The following is an 8610-nucleotide window of genomic DNA, read 5'->3' as shown; positions in this document are numbered from 1 at the left end:
CGTACAGTGCGATGACCGTATTATCTCACTAGTAAAGACATGGAGGACCAGTGAAACGCCGGCCGAAGTGGTCGAGCGGTTCTAGGCGCTACAGTCTGGAACCGCACGACCGCTACGGTCGTAGGTTCGAATCCTGCCTCGGGCATGGATGTGTGTGATGTCCTTAGGTTAGTTAGGTTTAAGTAGTTCTAAGTTCTAGGGGACTGATGACCTCAGATGTTAAGTCCCATAGTGCTCAGAGCCATTTGAACCAGTGAAACCATATAAACTTTGTCCGTTACATTCAGAACGTTTCTTAGCTACGTAAAGAAACACCTGGTAAACACAGCAAGAAAGCAGCTGTCAAAGTGAAATTGCAGCTACTTTGTAGCCTTTAGAGGAGGGATGTCCAACCAGCAGGCCGCATGCCACCCAAGTGAGCAACTATCACAAGACCGGCAAAAAGAAAAAAATATCCATAAAATTATTCTTATATAAAATTACGATAAATCGAATATTGTCAATCTTAAAATACCTGCCACACGTTACTATTCTCTCTCTCCTTTCACTCAGCGTTTATTAGTAGTGTTACATATATTACGTGCGGCCCAAAAATACTAGTCTTCTTCCAGTGCTGTCCACATAAGCTAAACGTTGGGAAGCCCTGCTTTAGAGACTGTAAATTAGGATAACCAGGAAGTAGATAAAAATGTTTCAAATGGCTCTAAGCACTATAGGACTTAACATCTGAGGTCATCAGTCCCCTAGACTCTTATAACTGCCATCTGGTTTATGTACAAATTGTAAATAGCCTTTCGCTCCCTGTATTTTACCCCTGGCACCTTCAGAATTCGAAAGAGAGTATTCGATTTAACATTGTCAAAAGCTTTCTCTAAGTCTACAAATGCTAGAAACGTAGGTTTGCTGTTCCTTAAACCTATTTTCTAAGATGTCGTAGGGTCAGTATTGCCTCACGTGTTCCAACATTTCTACGGAATCCAAACTGAATTTCCCCGAGGTTCGCTTCTGCCAGTTTTTCCATTCGTCTGTAAAGAATTCGTGTGGGTATTTTGCAGCCGTGGCTTATTAAACTGATAGTTCGGTAATTTTCACATCTGTAAAAATTTTCACATCTGTCAACACCTGCTTTCTTTGGGATTCTAATTATTATATTATTCTTGAAGTCTGAGGGTATTTCGCCTGTCTTATACATCTTGCTCACCAGATTGTAGAGCTTTGTCAGTAGTTCTAATGGAATGTTGTCTACACCCGGGGCCTTGTTTCGACCTAGGTCTTTCAGTGCTCTGTTAAAGTCTTCACGCAATATCTTATCTCCCATTTCATCTTCATCTATATCCTCTTCCGTTTCCATAATATTGTGTTCAAGAACCTCGCCCTTGTATAGACACTATATACTCCTTCCACCTTTCAGCTTTCCCTTCTTTTGCCTAGAACTGGCTTTCCATCTGAGCTCTTGATATTCATGCAAGTGGTTGTCTTTTCTACAAAGGTCTCTAGATAAAGAAGAATAAATTAAATTCTTCTTTATATGGAAGGCTGTATGGAGGATTGATGAAAAGACTTTGTGTGTGGTACTTGAAGTTCAGAACCCAAATATCATTCACCCAAGGCAGTTCAATGCGACATTCAAGGATGCTCCAAAAAATCAACTGAAATTGTGCGAGGGACTTCTAATTCACTAAAAGTAGGACAGTTTTCGATAGGCCGCAGGCTCTTTTAGTAGCGATCGAGACTGGTAATCGCCGGATCGGCTCTCTGAGTGAACAAACATATTCCTTGCTGTACAATGAAGTTTTTCGAAACGATAGGCGTCTACCTACTTGCACCACACAAGTAATTCCAGAAAAACGCACCCCATCACTACAGATTTGTGATGTGTATTTTCACCACCAAGTAAACAATATCATTAAGCGTATGCAAAACACTGCCAACTTGATCGTAGAAGGACGCGTAATCAATGATTGGATAAAACTTCATTAAATTTTTCATCGGCAGTTGCCCTCTCCAATCTTCGGCGAAATGATCATGGTGCATGGTTTCCTCCGAAATTTTGCAGTAAAACTTAAATCGTATGAAACAAAGGCCACAGTCGAAATAAATGGTGTCTGATTTCCAAACCTACGTCTTTTTCATTTTTGCCACATATATTAATTTGTACTTCTTTAAATAAATGATTTATACTAACCATCTTTTATAGAAGACCGTAAAATAATAATTTATATCTGTAATGAAAACTGGAATTTTCATGCGGTGTGCAGTTGCAAATAAAATTGCATTTTTCATAAAAAATTGTATATTTAAGTTCATCAACATACTTTTGATTAATTTTATATTCAAATGAAGCAGGAATTCGAACTGAAGAAGAAAAATAAATAATGACCGATGCGAGACTCGAACTAGCGAGCCCACAGTTATCGGTCTTACAAGGGAACATCCCCAAGTGTCAATAGACTATGTTGATGAAACAAAAGAATGAGCCTGTATGGCATGTGAAACAGTCATGTTTACAAAAGGTACACAGGAAAATGCCGCAAGCCCACCAGTCTGGCAAGAGAGAAGACGCCTTTTGCAAGTCAGGCTATGCAACGTCTGACAGTTTTTCGAACCGTCGTATATACTTTTCTATCATACGAGCTATATTAATGAAAGCAATGAGGTTTAGATGCAACATTTACGCATGCAACAGGCCATGTTCTTTTATTTGCGTCATCCTGGGAGATTACGGTCTGTAACCTGGCTGACTGACGGTGATGTTTCTAGACTAGGTAATGTCACTATCTTGGTATTTACGAATGCGATATATACAGATACAGATCTATAGCTTCCGTTATTTACGGATGCGTGATACTATACAGTAGCAAGTAGATTTAATGTCAGAGAATGACGCTTATTATTTTTACATAGTTGAGTTAAAGTGCAGGGCGAGTATATGAGTACAGTTTTGTTCCTTCCGAGCTGCACGGCACACTAATTTCATGCGGTGTGCAGTTACAAATAAAATTGCATTTTTCATAAAAAATTATATATATTTTCACATGAGATTCTCCAACGTGGAATTAATCACTCTCGACAAATACACTTAAGTTCATTTAGATTATGATACCACTTGACTACGCGGTCTTTAAGCTATTTAAATTTATATCGATCATTCCCATGTTGTCCGCTCCCACTTTCCACCATGACGGTAATGTCAAATGCAATAACTGTTAAGCTTATCTACACACACACACACACACACACATACACACACACACACACACACACACACACACACACACAGAGAGAGAGAGAGAGAGAGAGAGAGAGAGAGAGAAGGAGCGACACTTGTATACTGGAGTATTTATTATTGAGCGTTCATAATATGACTTACTATTCCGATTTGAGCTTTCTGTGATGTCCTTTAATCAATCGACGTGAAAGCAAGGATGAGTCAACAAGTTCACTATTTACTTTCTAACCTTCGATGGTCTCTCATAAATTTTGGTACGTCTTCTGTGAAGTGAAGTGAAGATGCAGAGGTAAAAATAAATAGGGTTAGAAATACTTATGGGAAGCGAATGAAATTCTCGAAGGAAGCCATGACTTGGAATGGTAACGTAATAACAAAATGTCAATAGAACTAAAAACTTATAGGACTAAAAACTATAGAAAAAGGAATCCTGGATGTCGCATGTGAGGAAGGGATTTAAATATAAGCCTTACAACAGTACTAACAAAATATTGGATATTTCTAGCTTCTTGAAGAACCTATAGACCTCTCTTTGCCGTTGGTTCTATGCGTGCGAATGTTATTTATGTGTACGTTCAGTGGTTCCAAACTAGCAATGGAATTCTTACACATTCTAAACCACATTACAACCCCCTCGGGGCTTTCCACATCCTAACTGCTCGAGTACACAGCTTTGAAGGTGATCCCCACTGGAAAAATACCATAATCATGAGATATAACACATTGCCTTCTGACGCGCTGAGCGCTTGAGAGACACAGAAGTTACGGGGCTTTTCGTGTGTTCCCTTTCAAGGGAGCCGTCGCGATTCGCTCTACTTTCCAGCATTCGTCGGAGTGAAAGGCGTAGATAAACATTAGCTGAGCTGTTTGAGCAGCGCGGCCACCACGGAGCGCGATGTCCCCGTAAGGGGCGGCCGGCTCGGCTTTCTCCGGCCCGCTGCTTCCGCTTGACGGACCGCGCCACGCCACGCCACGCCGCCAGTCTCTGCCTCGGTAACGCACCGGCCGTTCCCCTGTCCGCCGCCATCTCCGTGCCCAGTGAGCGTGCTCTCTCCAGACACGCGGACTGTGCTGTCTCCCTTAGTCGAGTCTGCAGCTCGTGAGGCGAGCCGACCCGACACGATGGGATTGATAAACAGTCCAGTCTGCCAGTTTCAAAAGAATTTGTCGTAAACTACCGTACAAAGAAATATTTTCGCTTTGGAAACACCACTGCACAGTTACCAACTCCGCACTTTGGCATACACTGTAGACGGTCAAGTGTACCATACGTATTCCATTGGAGAGATCATCAACAATCGTGGGAAGTCAGCGAATGTCGTTGTCATCTACGATTGTAAGAATTATTCGAGGTAATCAAGAAGCCACGTTGGCTACTTATCACTTCCTGTGCGCTCCGTGATTCGTAAAGACCAGTAACTTACCAGATAAGCAACCCGGATACGCTTCGTGCCATCGTTTCGGTCTTTCATTATATCTACCGCTTTTCAATCTTTATTGAGGGTCTACTGAACGACAGACTCAAAATCTTAACTATCAGTGCAAGAGTTGTTTCCTGAAACAATTTTTCGCTCTGTAGCGTAGTATACGAAATACTTCCCATCCGATTTAGATTTTTCTCCCCCGTTATACCCTTTCCCTCATGCGAGCTTGTCTACGAAAACAAGGAAAGCCTCTGTGGATTTTTGTAAATCAAAGGCATACTGAGAGAGAGAACTTTTGTTTTTGGCACGAAGCTTATTAAGAGGCCATACATTTTCTTCAGCACTAGATATCCCGTACGTTCCGTGGATTCATCGTCTCTGAGTGGATGTAGGTTTGCCTGGAATACTGCCTCTTTCTTAATCAATAGAGGCTATATAGATAAGAGTTTCATTGTTGACGACATACCTTGTGATCCCACCATACAGAACGACTGATCTGGCGCACAGTTTTAATCTGTCAGTAATTTCAGAATCAGCGCTCGTTCCGTTGCAGAGTGAAAATTCATTCTTGAGACAAACCCGTAGACTGTTGCTATGCCATTTCTGGGCAATATCCTTTCTCCCAGGAGCGCTACCTCCGCAACATATACAGACAACCTTCTGTGAAATTTGGAAGACTGGTTCGAGGTACAAGCGCAAGTAAAGCTATGACGGCGGATGGTGAGTAGTGGCTGGATACCTCTGCAGCGCAAAAGCCCGAAAAAAGGCTGATATGTATCAAGTGGAGAATATTCTCCGTATGAAGCAAATGCCACTATATTGTGGGCCACCTGGTTCACATACACTATGTGATCAAAAGTATCCGGACACCCACCTACTGCCAGATACTCCATTCAGCGGCCTAAGTAGCCATTAGACATTTTAAGAGAGCAGAATGGGGCGTTCCGTGTAACACAGGGGCTTCGAACGTGGTCAGGTGATTAGATGTCACTTGTGTCATATGTCTGTGCGCGAGATTTCCACACTCCTAAACATCCTTGGTCCACTGTTTCCGATGTGATAGTGAAGTGGAAACGTGAAGGGACACGTACAGCACAAAAGCGTACAGGCCGACATCGTCTGTTGACTGACAGAGACCGCCGACAGTTGAAGAGGGTCGTAATGTGTAATAGGCAGACATCTATCCAGACCATCACACAGGAATTCCAGATTGCATCAGGATCCAGTGCAAGTACTACGATAATAAGGCGGGAGGTGAGAAAAGTTGGATTCCATGGTCGAGCAGCTGCTCAAAGCCACACATGACGCCGGTAAATGCCACACGACGCCTCGCTTTGTGTAAGGAGTGTAAACATCGGACGATTGAAGAGTGGAAAAACGTTTTATGGACACAGTGTGACATTCCTATGGCAGGGTGTGGGTATGGCGAATGTCATCTGCCAGCGTGTGTAGTGCCAACAGTAAAATTCGGAGGTGGTGGTATTATGGTGTGGTCGTGTTTTTCATGGAGGCGGCTTGCACTCCTTGTTGTTTTGCGTGGCACTACCACAGCACATGCCTACACTGATATTTTAAGCACTTTCTTGATTCCCACTTTTTTAGAGCAATTCGGGGATGGCGATGTCATCTTTCAACACGATACAGCACCTGTTCATAATGCACAGCCTGTGGCCGAGTGGTTACACGACAATAACATCTCTGTAATGGATTGGCCTGCACAGAGTCCTGACCTGAATCCTATAGAGCACTTCTGGAATGTTTTGGAGCGCCGACTTCGTGCGAGGCCTCACTAACCGACATCCATACCTCTCCTGTGCTGCATTCCGTGAAGAATGGGCTGCCATTCCGCAAGAAACCTTCCAGCGCATGATTGAACGTATGCCTGCGAGAATGGAAGATACCATCAAGCCTAAGGGTGGGCCAACAGCATACTGAATTCCAGCATTACCGATGGAGGGCGCCACGAACCTTTAAGCCATTTGCAGTCAAGTATCCGGATACTTTTTTGGCATACCTGAGGTTACTTATCCGACTACTGGCTACGCCAAAGATGCTGACGAGAACAGATGTATTCAACGACGGAAGGCTGTTAGCTATACACCACTGTAGAGCTGCAAAAGTTTGACAGCCAATCAGTGAGGAGGTAATAAAAGTTATGCTAAATTAAATTATTTGGAGATAATGGCACGAGTCGATCAGTCAACGCTACAGAGCCTTTAAATTCCTATCCATGGGCGATTACATTAAGCGAGAATAGTGAATATTAATTTGTTATAATAATAAGCTGTACTTCAGAAACACTTAAGCACGTTTGCTTACTGAACAACCTTCCGTGCGCTCTTCGCTTGCTTGACCATCGTTCTATAGAAGTAGCCCTCCAACGCTGTAACCGAATAATCAGGTTTTTTTCTCCAGTCTGTGTACCACTGCAGTACGCTAGAGGACAGTTATTCGAATTCGTTTGAAATGTATCTATTTCATGAACCTCACAAAACAAATTTAAACAAATGACACTGTGAAAGTGAAAATTTAGCTCTGGTTCAAAAGTAGTGAGTTTACACGACCCAAGACAATGCACCCGGACTCGTGTTCAGTGAAGTGCTTTACCGGCTGCGCTAAAAATATTCTGCTCCAACACGTCACGTTTTCACAGAAGCGCAAGAAGAGAGACGAGGGACGTTTAATGTGACATTAAGTGCGAGGGTACTTTTTTTCTTTATTCTGGAATGGGAGACCCTTCCGTATCGGGCTCAGAAACCAGTTTTAGTTTCCAAAATAAGAGCAAGGAGTCTACGTCTAGCCGCTACTACTCGCGCTGCTTTACGAGCTTGACGAAAGTTCCAAAATAAAGCCCGCGACACGTTTCACTTCCCCTCCGCAGCAGCGAACATTCCCGTTCCGAAAAAAAAGGAGCGCGAAATGAAGGGCTCGGCCCGGGATGCCGCCCTGGCGCGCTAATTGAGTCAACAAGCGCTCCGCGGGAGACATTACCATCCATCAGTCAGCCAGCCGGCTGCCGCTCCTCATCCTTGAACCAATTCGCGACGGCCGACTCTCTCGCCAGTTTACGTGGCCGCCTCGGCGACCGGTAGCGCGGGTCGCCTTGACATTTGGCCGTCGGCAGCTGTTGGCGGCGCTTCCTGATACCGGCTACCTCCTGCCTGCTCGGCGGCCACCCACGACAGGAATGCAGCCTCGTTGCACTCGCGTCTGGTAACTTACGTGGAGACCAAACAACTTCTCCGTGCGGACCACCATGAGTTCCTGAAGCTCACGTTGCATCAATACAGCTTGATCGAGAAGTGTGTAGATAGTATAACGCCACGTCTGTTACGTTTTCGATATAGTTCCGCACCGCCACCTACTAAATACACTACTGGCCATTAAAATTGCTACACCACGAAGATATGACTTGCTACAGATGCGAAATTTAACTGACGGGAAGAAGATGCTGTGATATGCAAATGATTAGCTTTTCAGAGCATTCACACTAGGTTGGCGCCGGTGGCGATACCTACAACGTGCTGACATGAGGAAAGTTTCCAACCGATTTCTCATACACAAACAGCAGTTGACCGGCGTTGCCTGGTGAAATGTTGTTGTGATGCCTCGTGTAAGGAGGAGAAATGCGTACCATCACGTTTCCGACTTTGATAAAGGTCGGACTGTAGCCTATCGCGATTGCAGTTTATCGTATCGCGACATCGCTGCTCGCGTTGGTCAAGATCCAGTGACTGTTAGCAGAATACGGAATCGGTGGGTTCAGGAGGGTAATACGGAACGCCGTGCTGGATCCCAACGGCCTCGTATCACTAGCAGTCGAGATGTCAGGCATCTTTTCCGCATGGCTGTAATGGATCGTGCAGCCACGTCTCGATCCCCGAGTCAACAGATGGGGACTTTGCAAGACAACAACCATCTGCACGAACAATTCGACGACGTTTGCAGCAGCATGGA

The sequence above is a fragment of the Schistocerca serialis genome, chromosome 1, assembly GCF_023864345.2.
Source record: "Schistocerca serialis cubense isolate TAMUIC-IGC-003099 chromosome 1, iqSchSeri2.2, whole genome shotgun sequence".
NCBI lineage: Eukaryota > Metazoa > Arthropoda > Insecta > Orthoptera > Acrididae > Schistocerca > Schistocerca serialis.
The sequence above is the reverse complement of the archived record's forward strand: the minus strand, read 5'-3'. Positions refer to the sequence as shown.